This window comes from Pseudorca crassidens, chromosome 7 (genome assembly GCF_039906515.1).
Source record: "Pseudorca crassidens isolate mPseCra1 chromosome 7, mPseCra1.hap1, whole genome shotgun sequence".
NCBI lineage: Eukaryota > Metazoa > Chordata > Mammalia > Artiodactyla > Delphinidae > Pseudorca > Pseudorca crassidens.
Genome location: NC_090302.1, coordinates 35,550,193 through 35,570,022, shown reverse-complemented (window position 1 = coordinate 35,570,022; position 19,830 = coordinate 35,550,193). Strand labels below are relative to the sequence as shown.

Below are 19,830 nucleotides of genomic sequence, written 5' to 3'. Positions count from 1 at the left end.
CAAATTTTTGTCCCTCTGTTTTGCAGAGCCATTCTGCTGCCCACTCTGGAGCTAGGGACGGGCCATGCCTGTGCCCGCAGATCCCCACCCACCCAGAGTCGGTTGAATCACGTTTCTCCATCTGGTTTCAAATATTGTTATGAGTAGATAGATAGCTTTAACAAAAGACATTTTGTCTACAGCTCTCCGCTTCCCATTCTAAACTAACACAGTTCAATGACAAACACCGTTTAAAGCCTCTACTCGGTGCCCGTCATCATGCCCAGCATTGAAAATAGGGACAGTACTGTCCCTAAAAGGGCACCAGTCTAATGGCAAAAACAAATAGTGACAAGTAAAAGGTGTGATTAATGCCATGCCTGGAGGCAGAAGAATGACTTTCCTGCTGTGATATGAAGGATGACCAAATCCCAGGGGAACAAGATTGGGAGGGTCATCTCAGGCAGGAGGGACAGCGTGTACAAAGGTGCAGGACAGAAAGAGCACAGCTGGCATCCTGTGTAGAGCTGAGGGTAGAGGAGCAGCTTGGAGGAGCAGAGCAAGCAAGCGGAGGCCATACTGCACCCGGGCCTGGGGCTGGGGCTGTGACTCCGTCCTGCCAATGACGGACCCTGCACCACTTGCGAAAGCCATGGTTTGAAGGGGAGCCAGTATCACAGACGTCTTCCCCCAAACCGGCTGAGCTGTGTGCCCATCTGTCCATCACCAAGGCTTCGGAAGAGTGTTCAGGGTCTGACTCTTCTCCAACAAACACACACATCAGAGGCAATCAAGGTCTGATTCCTGTCACTGTCGATTAGTTTCACCTGTACTTCAACTTCGTCTAAATGGAATCATCCAATATGGACTCTTTTGTCTCTGGCTTCTTTAGTTCACTGTGTCTGTGAGATTCGCCCCTGGGTAGAATCTTTTAAAACTTTGTTTCAAACATTGAGAGTTGGGGTGTGAAACTTAGAGGAGCCCAGACTTAACAGTTTTCTAATCACCCCACCACAGAAGCAGGGCTCTCATGAAAATTAGCTGTTATCCTCTTCCTTTAAAAGCTTACATAGAACATAAGCCTCAAGGACCACGATGTATAGCAAGCTCCCCCACCTGCATTGAGCGGCAAGAGTCTCACTCCAGTCCACGACTTAAGAGACTCTATTAAATCCAGGGTGGATTTTCTATGCCCAGTGGTTTTCCATTTTGTCTTTTAATGTTTACTTTAAGGACTTAATTTTAACAAAAGAGCCAAATTACCACCACGCTTTAAAATGAACTTGTTTAGGGGAGTTAAAAACAGACTTCAGAATGTGGAGCTTTAATTAACTTTGAAAGATGGTAATTAAACAGCCCCTGTGCCCTGTCTCATACTTTGCAAAAGCAAAGAAGAGAGACCAGAGACTGGAAGTTCTCACCTTGGCAAAACACTGAGCCACCTGAAGAGCTTTAAAGTTCCACACATCCAGGCTGTACCCCCAGACCGACAACATCCGAATCTGCTGGGTTGGAACCCAGACACCGGGATAGTTTTTTAAGCTCTCAGATTCCAGTGTGCATCAGAGGTTGAGAATCTCTGCTTTAGATTGATTGACAGCTGTGGACAGTGATGGGATGAGAGACTTGAAGAAAGGGAAACGGGTAAGGCTGAGAGACATGGAGAGGGCTTCACACTAAAATACATCTTCACTTTGGAAGGAAACGAGAGGGCCACAACCAAGCCACGGGACACCAGAGGATATTTCCAACCTCTGAGGAAGAATTCTGTTATGGGATGAACTGTGCCCCCGCCCCAAATGTTGAAGCCCTAACCCCTAGTACCTCAGAATGTGACTGTGTCTGTAGATACAGCCTTTATAGAAGTAATTAGGTTAAAATGAGACCATTAGGATGGGCCTTAATCCAATATGACTGGTGTCCTTATAAAAAAAGGAAATTAGGACAGACAAAACACCAGGGGGCACATGCACAGAGGGATGACCCTGTGAAGAGGCAGCAAGAGGACCACCGTCTACAAGCCAAGGAAAGAGGCCTCAGAGGAATCCAACCCTGCCAGCACCTTGATCTTGGACTTCCATCCTCCAGAACTGTGAGGAAATTAATTTCTGCTGTTTTAAGCCACCCAGTCTGTGGCATTTTGTTATGGCAGCCCAAACAGACTAATACATTCCATGTAGCTCTTTGGCCATATGTGTAAAGAGCCTTACAAGGGCTATTCCTCTGGCCCAATATCTCCACTTCTAGGACCCTACCCTATAGATTAACCAGGAATGGCCTTAAAGAATTATCAGCTAAGATGTCCACAGAGTATTCTTTATAGTTGTAGTTATTGGCAATGTTTGACAGTGGGAGAATGAAGAAGTAAATGATAGCAATCAATTCAACTGAGCAAGAAGAAGCCATTAAGTTATTAAGATTTTTAAAGTTGCACATTCAGCATGATCTCTCACCTATGTGAAAATTCATTGACCTTGATCCTGATCAAGAATCTAATCCCGAGATCTCTTGACTCCATCCCAGGCTGCTGGCCACGTGTCTCCTTTCTTTGGCCTCCAGCATCTAAGTTACCTACAGGTAGCACCCCCTCCCCAACACACACAGACCCACAGAGAGTCTTCTAGCTTTCCAGCTTGTACCTCTACCTACCCATCTCTATCCCAAACCCATACACAGGTGTATGCATATGAAAAAATGTGTTGAGATGTAACTGCACTTTATGTAAGTTATACGTCAGTTTTTAAAAGTATTTTGAGGTGCAGTGGAAAAAGGCTGGAAGTTAATATGATAGGTACACAGGTGACTGATACAGAGTCTGTGGATCTGCAAGAGGCTGGGGCAGAAGGGTCAGTTTGACTTGGGTTGGAAGTGTGCATGGAATCAGGGAAGGTTTCCCCTGAGAGGTGGCTCCTCTACTAAGGCTCAAAGGCTCAAAGAACGAATGGTGGAGTTAGAGTGTCTCAGAAATTCTCGTTCACAGGCTCGGAGGCCAGTGGGGGATGATTTCAGGTGGGAAGGTGGGGCTGGGGCATGGAGGGTGCTGGGAAGGGACGAGGGACAGGACAGGTCTGCAGATGGAGCTATCTGTTGTGCTGATTCCAGGAAGGATCCTAGCATGGCAGGTCGAGTGATCTGTGTTGTCAGTGATCTCAGAGCGGGGTGGGGGGAGGCGGGTCAGGCGGCAGTGCTAGCTGTGGGGTGCAGGGGAGAACGGGGGGATGCAGAGGTGGAGTCAGGGGTCCAGGTGATGTGGCCGAGGTCCCAAGTCACTGTACTTTGGGGATACAGATGGGTGGGCCAGGCACAGATGGAGGGCTAGGCTCTGTGGGTCTGTGTGTGTGAGGAGGGGAGGAAGGAACTGATAGGGAACTTAAAGTTCGGGAACCAAAGAAGATAGACACCGGGGGATGGGGCAAGAAGATCTCAGGACAAGGTCTTGGGTTGTGGCCTTGAACCCAGGCTGGCTCTGGTGTTCTTGGCTGATCTGTTTTCTCCTTGTTTGTTTTTATAAGATCAGATTGGAAAGGATTCTTAGAGATTCCCCTCCTCATTCTATTTTATTTTGTATGACCTTTTATGTCCCCCTTACCCCGATTTACAGAGGACAACACTGAGGCCCAGAAAAGGGTAGAGAGTTGACAAGGAAGGGGAAGGTGGGTGGGTTAAGCGATGTGAACCAAACACGTAAGGGACCTGGCAGGTGTCCCAGGCTTGGCCTGCTCACTTCGGAGCAGCCCTGACCAGGAGGACCACAGAAGAGACCCTGCCCCCTGTCACCTAGAGAGACCCTGAGCCAGTCATTTCAGGAGTGTGACCCCAATATAATGTAGAAATGTGCCTGGCGTATTTGTATAGATCAGCAGCAGTTCCTTCTGAATTTCTGTTGGGTATTTTGCTTGGTTTTGTTTTTTTTTTAATTATCCAGATTAGCATTAGGGGAATTCTCACGATGAAAGGGTCCCCATTTTGTAAGACCAGCTGTCAAAGTGGAAGTGAGCACATGCCAGGCTTGCCCACCAGCCAACGTTTAGCAGTCAGAGGACAGTGGAGCCCCCCAAACCCCACTTTCTACCTTGTCATGAATTAATTTCTCCTCACTGTGTAAACAACATGGGCTTTGTAAATGCAGCTCTTTCCTAATGTTTAAGTACATTTGCTCTTGTAATGAGCTGAGACCCCAATAACCAGCAATGCAAACCAGCCCTCTTTTCCCAACAAGGCCACCCCCTGGTTTCTGATGCTGGAGGGACAAGTTTGGGACCACTGGGTTGGAGGGCTTTGGAAGGAAGACAGAGAAAAAGATGAGCCTGGATGTAGATGAGGACCTGGGTCTGTGCATCTGCTCGCAGTTGTTTGATGAGGGTCTACACCACGAAGGGGTCACCCTCGTCATCCACCTCTAGGCCTTCACCACTGCCGTTCTTTCCCCGGCATTTCTTCCTCCCACCTCTCCGTACAGCAAAATCCTACCATGTTCAGCGGCCAGCTCAGTGAAGCCTGGCTGGGCAAGCGGGCAGCAGAGAGCTCAGGCTTCAGGGCGGGCAGACCTCTCAGGATTGCTGTGAAGATCTCACATTCATGGCCACCACCAGGGCCACCGCGTCCTGGCACCAGTCACTCATCCTCTGTGGTCGCCCAACACTTTGCACATTTGTATGCTTTGTTTCAGAACAATAAGCATTGAAGCTGCAGAACTGAACACGTTCTAAGATCCATTTTTTGAACAAATGAAAATAAGACTACTGTTTATGTAGACATGAATATAGATGTTTGGAAATGTGTGCATTCTTTATATATATAAGAAATATGTCTTTATATATTCATAGAAAGAAATCTGAAGGATACATACGAAACTATTCCTCTTGCTTATATCTAGGAAGTGGGTTTGGTTTCATATTGTTTGAATTTATTATGAGCATGTATTAGGTTTTTAAGCTTTTAACTGACGTTTCTGAAGAAGAGACGTTTCCTGGGTTTGATCTGTCTTCTCCCCTGGCTGGACATGCCTCTGTCCCCCAGTGCCAGCCCAGGCCAGGGCACAGGGCAAAGTGGGCAAATGTTTGTTAAGTGAATCACGGAGAGTGCAAGGGTGAGCCCTGGCCAGCCGTCCCAGAGGCAGGGACATGATGCTGTCGCATCACAATGCTGAAGGGCGCTCGTGAGTCCTCAGGAAATGTTTGTTGAATGAATGATGAATGATGAATGAATGAACGAACGGACAAATGAGAATCCAGTCTGAGTGATCAGAAATTCTGAGTTTTATGTTTCTGAATTAACAGTTTTTTAATGTTTTAATATTGGGAACCAAGGAGACAATGAAATAGAAGATACCAACAGAAGGGGCCTTGGAAATATTTTATCAATAAGTGTAATTTTTTTTTTTTCATTATGAAGTAACAGAACTATGTTTCAGAAGTTTCAAAAAGAAAGAAGAAATGGGTATAGTCACACCATGCTGACATAGGCACTCTGCCTATTTTCACGCAGTTCCTTCAGGCTACGTGAATGTGTGCACATTTACCTAATCTACACATTACGTAGCGGACTGCTCACACCATTTTGTGTCATGCTTTTTAAAAAAACTTACTGTTATATCCTCAGCCTTTGTCATCCTGTTATAAAGTCCCCAAACTATTATGAGTGCAGTTGACTTCATTAAGGGAGCATAGGTAATTTATTTAGGCAACCATCTGTTGTTATATTGAAGTAGCTTCCCTTTTTTATTACAGCACTGTATTAATTTTTTAACTACTAGCTTTTGCCCAGTGTCATATAATTTTACTCTGGGGTGCCATTCAGAGTTGCTTCGGCACCTCAGGTCCATGTGTCCAGAAGCAAAGGAGAGCTGAGCAATCTCAAAGTGGCTGAGCCACAAATTATTAATTTACCAGTCCACACGAGATAAGGAGCTTACACCAGAGTCAATCACTGCTTCCTTCATTGAGAAAGTCTTGCTATGAAAAAGTCAGCTGAACTACACTGTGAGCCTGGTGACACAGTGATGTACATTCTGGTGCAAACTCCTTATTCCTTCATGGACATTTAACCAAGAATTCTCAGACCAGTGCTGGTCTGCAGGTCTCATCCTGAGTAGTACTTGTCTGTACAGCTTCACTGAGCACAGGTGGATTTTGTGGGAAAATTTACCTCTGGGGGGATTCGTGCTTGGGTTTTGGAAGAGAATAACAGTCCCTCCCCTGAGCCTGGCGCTGTACTGTGGCCTTCCTGTGCAACCACACATAAAGGGTGCCCCATCCTGCAGCTGCTGTACCGCTGCTCCCATGTACCGCTGCGTCGTGTTTCTGCACTGCCATACGCAAGCGTGAACAGCCAGGCTGCCCCTGGAAGGGAAGAGAGCCCAGGCAGCTCAGTCTGAAGGGCCACCATGACAGTTGTGCAGTTGACGTATTTCATAGGACACTTAGGATAGTGTTAAAGACAAAGTTTTCAATTGAATTTCAATTATTCTCAGAAAAGAAGAGGGAAGGATTTTTCAGGATTCTAAGCTGAAAAGTGACATAGTCAGGTTTGCATTGTAGAAGGAGCAACTACTCTGTGGAGAACAGACTAGAGGGGGTGAAACCAGAAGGGGAGATTCTAGTGGGAGGGTCAGAACTAGATTAGTAGCCTTCACCCTTCCTCACCCACACTCTGGCCTCAGCCTCATCATGGCAGGAGTGTACTCTCCTAGCCCTAGACTTTTTTGGGCTTAGTCTTATAACTTACTTTGGTCAATGGAATAGGGCAGGAGTGACAGGATACCAGTTCTGAGACTTGACCTTAAGAGGCCTCCCATGTTTCCACCTGCCATGTTGTGCATCTTCCATCACCAGGAGAAGGATGTGCCCAGCTAGCCCGCTGATCCTGGAGGATGGGAGACACATGGAGCAGAGCCACCCCTCCCACTTGTGGACTCATGGACCAGCCCAGCTTAGGTCAGTGGAGCTGCAGAACCATGAGAAAGAACTACCTGTTACTGTAGGCCGCTGAGAATTTGTGGCTGTTTGTTAGGCAGCATTGCTGCAACAGCAGTAACTGATACAGTGAGGATGGGAGGAAGTGAACAAAGCCAAGGAATACGTAAGCAAGCAGATGGAGCTGCTGGTCAACTGGGCATGTGGGCGAGACTGACAGAGAGTCTCAGAGGGTTCGGATATTGGGTTCAGGTTTCTGGGTGTTTGAAGGTGCAGTGCCTGGGCTGGAGGACACAGGGGAAAAGGACAGGAAGTGACCTCCCACATTAAACTTACGTCATCAGCTCCCTCTCCTTGCCCCTGACCCTTTCTTTTTCTTTGTTTCTGAAGGAGACCGGGGCCTGTGTTTCTCAGGATAAGCCCCTCAGGGGCTGAACCACCGAGCGGGATTACATGCATCCCTACCACACTCAGCGACCCACGGGCCTCCGTCTCTGTCAGAACACCTCCTCCATTACAGACACATTCGAACAAGCCCTGATTTGGACAAGGGGGTGAATTAGTCTTCCCGGCCATGGGGGCCATTCAAGAGAGGCCCTGAGATTTCCCAGGGCTAAATACCTGCCTTTGCAGCAGTGAAACCGCCCAAAATATTCACTTTTTATTTTCAGCTAGACAAGTTGAACTCAATTTGCATTGGATAATTATTTTCAATTAAGTGATAACAATCCTGTTTTGTGCAAAAATAATCTTGTCCAAAGGCCAAACAGTTTATCCCATACAAGAAACAAGGAGGCAGTGACGGGGTAGGCCTATCAGCATGTTCTCCATGCAGCAGAGGGATGCCCCAGCCGAGCTGCTCATGGGGCACCTCTAACCCTGTGGGCCACGTGGGACCATTGGCCTGGTCTGCCCTCTGATCCCCTGCCCTGCAGCCGCTTTTTTCTGCTTTGAACTAAGAAGGAAGCACCTCCTGATGACTGCCAGGTGCTAGAAGAGCAACTGGTGCAGAGAAAGGCCCAGAACAGAGGCAGGAGACCTGAGTTCCAGACTAGCTGTGTGTCCCCAGGCAAGTCATCCCCGCTCTGGGCCTCAGGATCCTCTGTATGGGGAGCAGCAAGGTTAGAGGTACGGACTGCTCCAGCTCAGATGTTCTGTGATTCTGTCCTGGTCACCCAGAGCAGCCAAAGGTCTAGAGCCAGGTTTTCTATAGGGGAAACAGCTAAGCAGCTAAGCCCTGCTTCCTGGGTATTCCCTGTGCTGCTAGGCGGAGGTTCACCCCTACCAGGCAGAGGGAACAGGAACTGAATTCTGAAGGCTTATTCAGGAGGAGCTTGTTCAAGCCTTCTCATGTGTTCAGGAGCAGATAGCTCCCAACCACGGGCTTCAGGAGCTGGAGGACTGAATCCCAAAAGATCACAGAAATGGGAAACATCGCAAGGTGTTTTTGTTGGGCATGCACTCCCACACCTGCAGCAATGGAGTGCTCACTTCTTCCCCAGCAGGCCCTTTGCCACACCAGCCCTTGTGGGAAACCTGTCTGAAAGGCCTCTCTGCCTCCCCAAGACACATGGGCCTTGGGTCCTCCTGAATTGTCTCTTTCGTCCACCCACCCTGCTGACCTCAACCACTGCCCAGTCAAGCCATGATAGCAGGTTTAAGGAAGCTATGATGCTGTTCACTTGGCTCTCCAGGCAGCACACCCAACCAGACCCATCCCTCGTCAGACCTTCTGATACCCGATGTTGCCCACAACGGTCAGCGTGTGCAGGTTATTTTGAGTCCATTTTCTCACTTGCCACTATTTGGTGCATCTTGTTTAGCTCTTCATAGAGCCACGTGGACCTGCAAGTCTCATTGCTTTTTGGAGACATCATAATCCTGCATTGGACTAGAATTCTTTTTCTTTTATATACTTTTATTTTATTTTATTTTTTTACTTCTACTTTTATAGATATTTTATTTAATTCTATGGGTTTAAAAAATTTTTTTACATCTTTATTGGAGTATAATTGCTTTACAATGGTGTGTTAGTTTCCGCTTTATAACAAAGTGAATCAGTTATACATATGTTCCCATATCTCTTCCCTCTTGCGTCTCCCTCCCTCCCATCCTCCCTATCCCACCCCTCTAGTTGGTCACAAAGCACTGAGCTGATCTCCCTGTGCTATGCGGCTGCTTCCCACTAGCTATCTATTTAATGTTTGGTAGTGTATATATGTCCATGCCACTCTCTCACTTTGTCACAGCTTACCCTTCCCCCTCCCCATATCCTCAAGTCCATTCTCTAGTAGGTCTGTGTCTTTATTCCTGTCTTACCCCTAGGTTCTTCATGACATTTTTTTTCTTAAATTCCATATATATGTGTTAGCATACGGTATTTGTCTTTCTCTTTCTGACTTACGTCACTCTGTATGACAGACTCTAGGTCCATCCACCTCATTACAAATAGCTCAATTTCATTTCTTTTTATGGCTGAGTAATATTCCATTGTATATATGTGCCACATCTTCTTTATCCATTCATCTGATGATGGACACTTAGGTTGTTTCCATCTCCGGGCTATTGTAAATAGAGCTTCAATGAACATTTTGGTACATGACTCTTTTTGAATTATGGTTTTCTCAGGGTATATGCCCAGTAGTGGGATTGCTGGGTCATATGGTAGTTCTATTTGTAGTTTTTTAAGGAACCTCCATACTGTTCTCCATAGTGGCTGTGCCAATTCACATTCCCACCAGCAGTGCAAGAGTGTTCCCTTTTCTCCACATCCTCTCCAGCATTTATTGTTTCTAGATATTTTGATGATGGCCATTCTGACTGGTGTGAGATGATATCTCATTGTAGTTTTTTTTTTTTTTTGCGTTACGTGGGCCTCTCACTGTTGTGGCCTCTCCCATTGCGGAGCACAGGCTCCGGACGCGCAGGCTTAGCGGCCATGGCTCACGGGCCTAGCCGCTCCGCGGCATGTGGGATCTTCCCGGACCGGGGCACGAACCCACGTCCCCTGCATCGGCAGGTGGACTCTCAACCACTGCGCCACCAGGGAAGCCCTCATTGTAGTTTTGATTTGCATTTCTCTAAGGATTAATGATGTTGAGCATTCTTTCATGTGTTTGTTGGCAGTCTGTATATCTTCTTTGGAGAAATGTCTATTTAGGTCTTCTGCCCATTTTTGGATTGGGTCGTTTGTTTTTTTGTTATTGAGCTGCATGAGCTGCTTGTAAATTTTGGAGATTAATCCTTTGTCAGTTGCTTCATTTGCAAATATTTTCTCCCATTCTGAGGGTTGTCTTTTGGTCTTGTTTATGGTTTCCTTTGCTGTGCAAAAGCTTTGAAGTTTCATTAGGTCCCATTTGTTTATTTTTGTTTTTATTTCCATTTCTCTAGGAGGTGGGTCAAAAAGGATCTTGCTGTGATTTAGGTCATAGAGTGTTCTGCCTATGTTTTCCTCTAAGAGTTTGATAGTTTCTGGCCTTACATTTAGGTCTTTAATCCATTTTGAGCTTATTTTTGTGTATGGTGTTAGGGAGTGATCTAATCTCATACTTTTACATGTACCTGTCCAGTTTTCCCAGCACCACTTATTGAAGAGGCTGTTCTTTCTCCACTGTACATTCCTGCCTCCTTTACCAAAGATAAGGTGACCATATGTGCATGGGTTTATCTCTGGGCTTTCTATCCTGTTCCATTGATCTATCTTTCTGTTTTTGTGCCAGTACCATACTATCTTGATTACTGTAGCTTTGTAGTATAGTCTGAAGTCAGGGAGCCTGATTCCTCCAGCTCCGTTTTTCATTCTCAAGATTGCTTTGGCTATTCGGGGTCTTTTGTGTTTCCATACAAATTGTGAAACTTTTTGTTCTCGTTCTGTGAAAAGTGCCAGTGGTAGTTTGATAGGGATTGCATTGAATCTGTAGATTGCTTTGGGTAGTAGAGTCATTTTCACAATGTTGATTCTTCCAATTCAAGAATATGGTATATCTCTCCATCTATTTGTATCATCTTTAATTTCTTTCATCAGTGTCTTATAATTTTCTGCATACAGGTCTTTTGTCTCCTTAGGTAGGTTTATTTCTAGATATTTTATTCTTTTTGTTGCAATGGTAAATGGGAGTGTTTTCTTGATTTCACTTTCAGATTTTTCATCATTAGTGTAGAGGAATGCCAGAGATTTCTGTGCATTAATTTTGTATCCTGCTACTTTACCAAATTCATTGATTAGCTCTAGTAGTTTTCTGGTAACATCTTTAGGATTCTCTATATATAGTATCATGTCATCTGTGAACAGTGACAGCTTTACTTCTTCTTTTCTGATTTGGATTCCTTTTATTTCCTTTTCTTCTCTGATTGCTGTGGCTAAAACTTCCAAAACTATGTTGAATAAGAGTGGTGAGAGTGGGCAACCTTGTATTTTTCCTGATCTTAGTGGAAATGCTTTCAGTTTTTCACCATTGAGGACGATGTTGGCTGTGGGCTTGTCATATATGGCCTTTATTATATTGAGGAAAGTTCCCTCTATGCCTACTTTCTGCAGGGTTTTTATCATAAATGAGTGTTGAATTTTGTCAAAAGCTTTCTCTGCATCTATTGAGATAACCATATGGTTTTTCTCCTTCAATTTGTTAATATGGTGTATCACACTGATTGATTTGCGAATATTGAAGAATCCTTGCATTCCTGGAATAAACCCCACTTGATCATGGTGTATGATCCTTTTAATGTGCTGTTTGATTCTGTTTGCTAGTATTTTGTTGAGGATTTTTGCATCTATGTTCATCAGTGATACTGGCCTGTAGTTTTCTTTCTTTGTGACATCCTTGTCTGGTTTTGGTATCAAGGTGATGGTGGCCTCTTAGAAGGAATTTGGGAGTGTTCCTCCCTCTGCTATATTTTGGAAGAGTTTGAGAAGGATAGGTGTTAGCTTTTCTCTAAATGTTTGATAGAATTCGCCTGTGAAGCCATCTGGTCCTGGGCTTTTGTTTGTTGGAAGATTTTTAATCACAGTTTCAATTTCAGTGCTTGTGATTGGTCTGTTCATATTTTCTATTTCTTCCTGATTCAGTCTTGGCAGGTTGTGCATTTCTAAGAATTTGTCCATTTCTTCCAGATTGTCCATTTTATTGGCATAGAGTTACTTGTAGCAATCTCTCATGATCTTTCTTATTTCTGCAGTGTCAGTTGTTACTTCTCCTTTTTCATTTCTAATTCTATTGGTTTGAGTCTTCTCCCTTTTTTTCTTGATGAGTCTGGCTAGTGGTTTATCTATTTTGTTTATCTTCTCAAAGAACCAGCTTTTAGTTTTATTGATCTTTGCTATTGTTTCCTTCATTTCTTTTTCATTTATTTCTGATCTGATTTTTATGATTTCTTTCCTTCTGCTAGCTTTGGGGTTTTTTTATTCTTCTTTCTCTAATTGCTTGAGGTGCAAGGTTAGGTTGTTTATTTGAGATGTTCCCTGTTTCTTAAGGTAGGATTGTATTGCTATAAACTTCCCTCTTAGAACTGCTTTTGCTGCATCCCATAGGTTTTGAGTCGTCGTGTCTCCGTTGTCATTTGTTTCTAGGTATTTTTTGATTTCCTCTTTGATTTCTTCAGTGATCACTTCGTTATTAAGTAGTGTATTGTTTAGCCTCCATGTGTTTGTATTTTTTTACAGATCTTTTCCTGTAATTGATATCTAGTCTCATAGCATTGTGGTCAGAAAAGATACTTGATACAATTTCAATTTTCTTAAATTTCCCAGGGCTTGATTTGTGACCCAAGATATGATCTATCCTGGAGAATGTTCCATGAGCACTTGAGAAAAATGTGTATTCTGTTGTTTTTGGATGGAATGTCCTATAAATATCAATTAAGTCCATCTTGTTTAATGTATCATTTAAAGCTTGTGTTTCCTTATTTATTTTCATTTTGGATGATGTCCATTGGTGAATGTGGGCTGTTAAAGTCCTCTACTCTGAATGTGTTACTGTCGATTTCCCCTTTTATGGCTGTTAGTATTTGCCTTATGTATTGAGGTTCCTATGTTGGGTGCATAAATATTTACAATTGTTATATCTTCTTCTTGGATTGATCCCTTGATCATTATGTAGTGTCCTTCTTTGTCTCTTCTAATAGTCTTTATTTTAAAGTCTATTTTGTCTGATATGAGAATTGCTACTCCAGCTTTCTTTTGGTTTCCATTTGCATGTAATATCTTTTTCCATCCCCTCACTTTCAGTCTGTATGTGTCTCTAGGTCTGAAGTGGGTCTCTTGTAGCCAGCATACATTTGGGTCTTGTTTTTGTATCCATTCAGCCAGTCTGTGTCTTTTGGTGGGAGTATTTAATCCATTTACATGTAGGGTAATTATCGATATATATGTTCCTATTCCCATTTTCTTAATTGTTTTGGGTTTGTTATTGTAGATCTTTTCCTTCTCTTGTGTTTCTTGCCTAGAGAAGATCCTTTAGCATTTGTTGTAAAGCTGGTTTGGTGGTGCTGAACTCTCTCAGCTTTTGCTTGTCTGTAAAGGTTTTAATTTCTCCGTCAAATCTGAATGAGATCCTTGCTGGGTAGAGTAATCTTGGTTGTAGGTTTTTCTCTTTCATCACTTTAAATATGTCCTGCCACTCCCTTCTGGCTTGCAGAGTTTCTGCTGAAAGATCAGCTGTTAACCTTATGGGGATTCCCTTGTGTGTTATTTGTTGTTTTTCCCTTGCTGCTTTTAATATGTTTTCTTTGTATTTAATTTTTGACAGTTTGATTAATATGTGTCTTGGCATGTTTCTCCTTGGATTTATCCTGTATGGGACTCTCTGTGCTTCCTGGACTTGATTAACTATTTCCTTTCCCATATTAGGGAAGTTTTCAACTATAATCTCTTCAAATATTTTCTCAGTCCCTTTCTTTTTCTCTTCTTCTTCTGGAACCCCTATAATTCAAATGTTGGTGCATTTAATGTTGTCCCAGAGGTCTCTGAGACTGTCCTCAGTTTTTTTCATTCTTTTTTCTTTATTCTGCTCTGCAGTAGTCATTTCCACTATTTTATCTTCCAGGTCACTTATCCGTTCTTCTGCCTCAGTTAGTCTGCTATTGATCCCTTCTAGAGTATTTTTAATTTCATTTATTGTGTTGTTCATCGTTGTTTGTTTCATCTTTAGTTCTTCTAGGTCCTTGTTAAATGTTTCTTGCATTTTCTCTATTCTAATTCCAAGATTTTGGATCATCTTTACTATCATTATTCTGAATTCTTTTTCAGGTAGACTGCCTATTTCCTCTTCATTTGTTAGGTCTGGTGGGTTTTTATCTTGCTCCTTCATCTGCTGTGTGTTTTTCTGTCTTCTCATTTTGCTTATCTTACTGTGTTTGGGGTCTCCTTTTTGCAGGCTGCAGGTTCGTAGTTCCCGTTGTTTTTGGTGTCTGTCCCAAGTGGCTAAAGTTGGTTCAGTGGGTTGTGTAGGCTTCCTGGTGGAGGGGACTAGTGCCTGTGTTCTGGTGGATGAGGCTGGATCTTGTCTTTCTGGTGGGCAGGTCCACGTCTGGTGGTGTGTTTTGCGGTGTCTGTGCACTTATTATGATTTTAGGCAGCCTCTCTGCTAATGGGTGGGGTTATGTTCCTGTCCTGCTAGTTGTTTGGCATAGGGTGTCCAGCACTGTAGCTTGCTGGTCGTTGAGTGAAGCTGGGTGTTGGTGTTAAGGTGGAGATCTCTGGGAGATTTTTACCATTTGATATTATGTGGAGCTGGGAGGTCTCTTGTGGACCAGTGTCCTGAAGTTGGCTCTCCCACCTCAGAGGCACAGCACTGACTGCTGGCTGCAGCACCAGGATCCTTTCATCCACACAGCTTCGCTCTGTTCAGTGGCCACCAACTGGATCCTTAGTTTCACTTAACTTCTTGTAAAACGCATGTTGTTCACAAACAGAACAGGAGGGCGGTGAGGAAATGTATCACTTCTTCTAACTGGGCTCCCAGCACCGGAATCCCCGCCTCGCCCAGCGGGCGAGCGACTGAGGGAGACGCAGGCGCAGGCGGTGGCGGCGTTCGGGGCGGGGCTTCTGCCTAGAATTCTTTACTTCCCTTTACAGTCTTCTCTACTATTGCGAATCTGGGTAAACCCCCTCCCCACCAATTCAGCTCCTGGGAACATCTCCCACCAATGTCTTTTCCTTCTTCCTAATGCTATATTTTCATTATGAGTCTAAAGATAGATGCAGTTATAATTGCACACCGAGAAAGACTCTTCTTTAAGTTCATTCCTTATTGAACTTGAACTTGATTAGATTTATCAAGAACAGCAAAACACACAGCCCAGAAACTTCCCCCCCAAACCGAGGCGGATCAGCTGAGCTCCAGCTCTGTGCAGGTGGCGGTGGAGCCCTGTGGCCCCCCAACCCCGCCTCCTCCCCAGGGGGCTTCAGGGAGGCGGGGGGGAAGAAGTTGGGAGAAATACGAGGAAGCCACGACAGCACATGCAGGGCTGACTATTTTTACACAACCCACTCAGCCCTTGAAGAAGGAAATCAGTGTTTGCATGGGGTGGGGAAAGAGGGGTGGATAATGTTTCTGATGTATTAACTGATGTGAATTATTTATTCTGTAAATATTTGTTTATGTGGAAAGATATTTATAAATATTTGTTTATGTGGAAAGAGTATATATTGCTAAGTGAAAATGAAAATACAGATGATCCCATTATTGGGGGAAAAAAGAAAAACTACCTTCCTGCCCACCCTCCTATTGTTACTTACATAGAAAGAAATGAGGATTAAGGTGGTCCAATCAAAAAACTGATGTGAATATTTGTGCCCAGTACTTCCAATATGTGATGCTTCAGGAAAGGGTGATACAAGAAACCAAGGGGAAAAAAAAACCCAACATTGGTTTTTGTGAAATTCACCACCCATCCAAAAAGCCTGAAACGCAGGAGGCCTTTGGGTACCAGCTTTATGCCATCAGCAGTAGATCTACGGGACACTGACCAGAAAAGCCAGCCTTTCCCTCCTCCATCCCTTCCTAAGATTAGGTAAAGTTCCCCCAGGCTGGAGGGGGAAGAGGCATGGAGAGGAAGCACGAAAGGGTCATGCTGCTGGGCTTCTGAGGAGGGGCCATGTCTCTGGCCCCATTCCCAGGGACTTGGCCTGGAGGTGGGGATGATAATAGCCCCCCCGTGAGCTGGGGGCCTGAGAGCAGAGAGGACGGCAGCCTTGCCGCCCTGCTGGGTGGAGGCAGCAGGAGGCTGAGACGCCTGCACAGAATGTTTGGGCAAACGCACTGGGACAGCCTTAGACTAAGGGCTGAGCGGGGGAGCCACAGGCTTCCAGTGCGCCCCAGAGGGACCAGCCTCTTTGCCAGGCCCCGCACCAGGCCCTGCTGTCCCTCTGCTTTTCCAGCCTTGGCCGGCTTTCCTCAGAGCTCAGACAGTCCTGCCACTAGGTGGCCAGGTTGGGGAAGGCAGCATGGCTCTGTGCTGGGGGCGCCCATGTATTTGCTGGTATGCAGCTCTCCTATAGCCCTGGTCACTGACAGGTGAGGAAGCCGAGCCTCAGAGCCGTTATGTGGTTTGTCCAGGTCACAGAGTGGAAGTCAGAGCACAGTCTGACTTCCTGTCGGTTTCAGCTGACTTCAGCCCCCACATTCTCTACTCAGTGGAGACAAAAAGATCAGAGGTGACAGTGCCACCTTGTATGCCCTTGGGCAGCCTGGGCCCCCAAACCAGACAGGACAAGAGGAGGGAGAGAAGAAACCACAGGAGCCACCATATCTCTTAAGTACAGTTTGCTGATTTCAAATTAGGTAGCACAATCTCCGTGAATAAAATTGCAGTTCCCAAAAGGATCACAGCCAGTTTAAATGTATAAGAGGCCATTAACCTGCCAGGCTGGCTATTAGAATTTAGCACCAGTGTCATTCGTGGTGTGGTTCTGCTATTACACGAGGGGCACTAGGGGTAATACAAGTGTGAGGCGCACTCGGCCTTGGGCTGGCAGGGTGCTGAGGACCAGAGTCACCCAAGAAGCTCTGACCTACCCTCCTAAGGGTTAGCAGAGCTTCCCTCTGTCCGAGAATGTCAGATACCCTTCCCTGGCCCCAGCCTCCCCTCCCATTGCCCAGCTGAGTGACCTTGACAAACACTGCAGGTGGGGTTCCTGAAGCTGACCCTGACGAGTTCAGCAAGCAGGAAGTTTATGGAGGCGGTTCTTGGATCAACACCTGAGGAAGGGCAGGGAGGAAGCAGGGGAGGGCAGAGGGAAGATGCTAGCTACTAGGCAGGCTCCATAAAGAGGGGAGACCCCTGAAGGTAGAATGTCAACGGTGTCTGGAGTTACACGGAGCAGAGCCGGCCAGGCCTTAGCAGCCCCACATAGGTGAGTCATAGATGCAGGCTGCCTGGGGAGGAGTGTGACCCTGGGTGGGGCCCGTCTCTGCAGCTGAGGCCAGGCAGCTGATCCTCCATGGAAGAGGGTCTTGGTGGGCAGCAATGACCGACGCTCCCTGGAGCTGCCTCCCATCTGTCCAATGAGGGGAATCCTGACCCTGCCTCATGGCCCCAGGACAGAAAGGGATAATGTACATGAAGCCTAATCTCAGGCCCGCACACAGTAAGGGCTGAAGACATGTCAGCCCTCGTGTGTTATGTCCTGGCCCACATCCCAGGATGACCTGCACTCTGTTCCCTTGGCTTTATACTCCCTCCCCAGCATCCAGAAAGTGTCTAGCCTCTCTTGCACACCTCCACTGGTGGACAGATAACTGCTTCCCAAGCCAGCCCTAGTCACTGTGAAGAGCTTTTTTGTTGTTTAATTTGGTAAATATACATAAAATATACCATTTCAACCATTTTAAAGTGTACAGTTTAGTAGCATTAAGTACATTCATAATGTTGCATAACTATCACCACCCTCCATCTCCAGAACTTATTATCTTCCCAAGCTGACTCTCTAAACCCATTAACACTAACTCCCCATTCTCTCCTCCCCCAGCCCCTGGCAGCCACCATTCTACTTTCTGTCTCAATTAATTCGACTACTCTAGGTACCTTATATAAGGAGAATCATACAGTGCTTGTCCTCCTGCGCCTGGCTTATTTCACTCAGCATATGATGTCTTCAAGGTTCATCATGTTGTAACCTGTGCCAGCATTTCATTCTTTTTTGTGGCTGAATAATATTCCACTGTGTGTATATACTGCATTTTGTTTATCTGTGTATCTGTTGATGGACATTTGGGTGTTTGCACCTTTTGGCTATTGTGAATAATACTGATGTGAACATGAGTGTGCGCATATCTCTTCAAGTCCTTACTTTCAGTTCTTTGGGGTATATAGCCAGAGGTGGGCTTGCTGGATTATATGGTAATTCTCTGCTTAAATTTTTCAGGAAGTGCCGTACTGTTTCCCACAGTAGGAATGGCTCTGAGAAAACTGCCTCACGTGCACTAGACTCTGCACCCCTGCAGCTTCCCTCACGGGCCCTGGCTTTGCCCTCAAGGCCACGTCCCTCATCTGTCCACTTTGCCCTGGGGTGGCCCTGCTGAGTCTTGATGGAGCCTGAGAGCCCCGCTGGGCTCTCTGTGCTGTGGGCAGGTCTCCCCCAGGCCCCATGTCCCCCGAAGTTGGCTCCCCTGGTACACACGCCTCCCAGGGCTCCCCTCCTACTGCTGCCTGCACAGAGCACGTTTTCTCTTGAGAAACTCCCCTGGGCTGGGAGCATCCAAGCCACCCTGTTGTGAGGAGAGGGGCATAGAGTTGGGAATGAGCTGTCTGTGGCGCGTGGAATGCAATCCAGTCCCATACCTCAGCCCACCCCACCCACCTTGCAGCTGCTCCTCTCCCTCACGCCCCTCCAGCCACACTGGCCTTCCGTCTGCCCTCCTCCCAACTCGGAGTCACCTCCCCTCATTCTCTCTCCGCAGGTTTCAGCTCAGCAGTCACCTCCTCGAGGAGACCTTCACTGACCACCTGGCATGAAGTCCCCACCTGCACCCTCTCTCTCACCTCACGAGCTTGACTTCCTTCACCGTGCTCACCGCTGTCCTCCAGCAGGTAAGCCCACAGGGCTGGACCTCTGCTGGTCCCCGGCTCTGTCCTGGTGCCCAGAAGGTGCCTGGCACAGAGGAGACACTCGATGGCAGCTGTGGAATGAACGTATGAAGGCCGAGAACCGGTGTCTCCCCCGCTCTCCCCTCCTGGCTGGGGAGTCGGGGCCCTGGGGCAAGGACCCTCTCCTGAGGGTCTCACTCTCTCAGCTGTAGCCTGGACTCGACTGTCCCTAACGCCTCTTCCTGCTTTTCTGAGTCTCCTAAGTTCATTACCCCCACTAACAAAACAAAACAAAAATCTCTAAACAGAAGTATAAATATATCCTCCTGGGAAATTCTGAAGGCATTTTATACATATAAAGAGGTAACATAGATTTAAAATTGAAATTTTACTCTGCTCTGTTTCCAAATGAGACTGAAAGTTCCTTTGATATTCATAAATCTTTAAAATATCTAACCTCAGTTTCTGAAGGGATGAAGACTGCCTCTTCACCATCCATTCCTGAAGACTCCTAATTTCCCTGTCCTTTATTAAGTCCACCCAGTGGGATAGTGTGTGTGTGTGTGTGTTTGTGTGTGTGTGTGTGTGTGTGTGCAGAGAGGAGTCATGTCATCAACAACAGCAAATAAAACCGAATCGCACTTCAGTGGGGAATGGGTGGTGACCACAGCTCCTCCGATTGTACCTCCCAAGGCAGCTGCCCCAGACGTTGAACCCGCATGTGTTCTCACTCAGCGCCCTTTCCGCGTCCGTGGGAAGGGTGTCGTGATGGCACTTCTGCTGCAGAGCGGTGAAGCCAGTCCAGACCCAGGGCAGCGCAGCTGTCACAGGACACTCACGCAGGTGCTCAGCCCATAGCAGGCCGGGCCCACGGGGGCAAGTGAGGAATCGGAGGCCCTCACTCTCCTGGTTG

At 46.1% G+C, this 19,830-nt stretch overlaps 1 protein-coding gene across 1 annotated transcript in view; it reads left to right on the top strand.

The window, feature by feature from the left end:
• ZCCHC7 (zinc finger CCHC-type containing 7) overlaps positions 1–19,830 on the top strand; it is a 305,804-nt gene that overhangs the window by 265,922 nt on the left and 20,052 nt on the right. The window contains exons 9-10 of the transcript XR_010944958.1: positions 6,813–6,914; positions 18,791–18,920. The gene's annotated coding sequence lies outside the window, so the exon portion shown is untranslated. The remainder of the gene's footprint in view (positions 1–6,812; positions 6,915–18,790; positions 18,921–19,830) is intronic.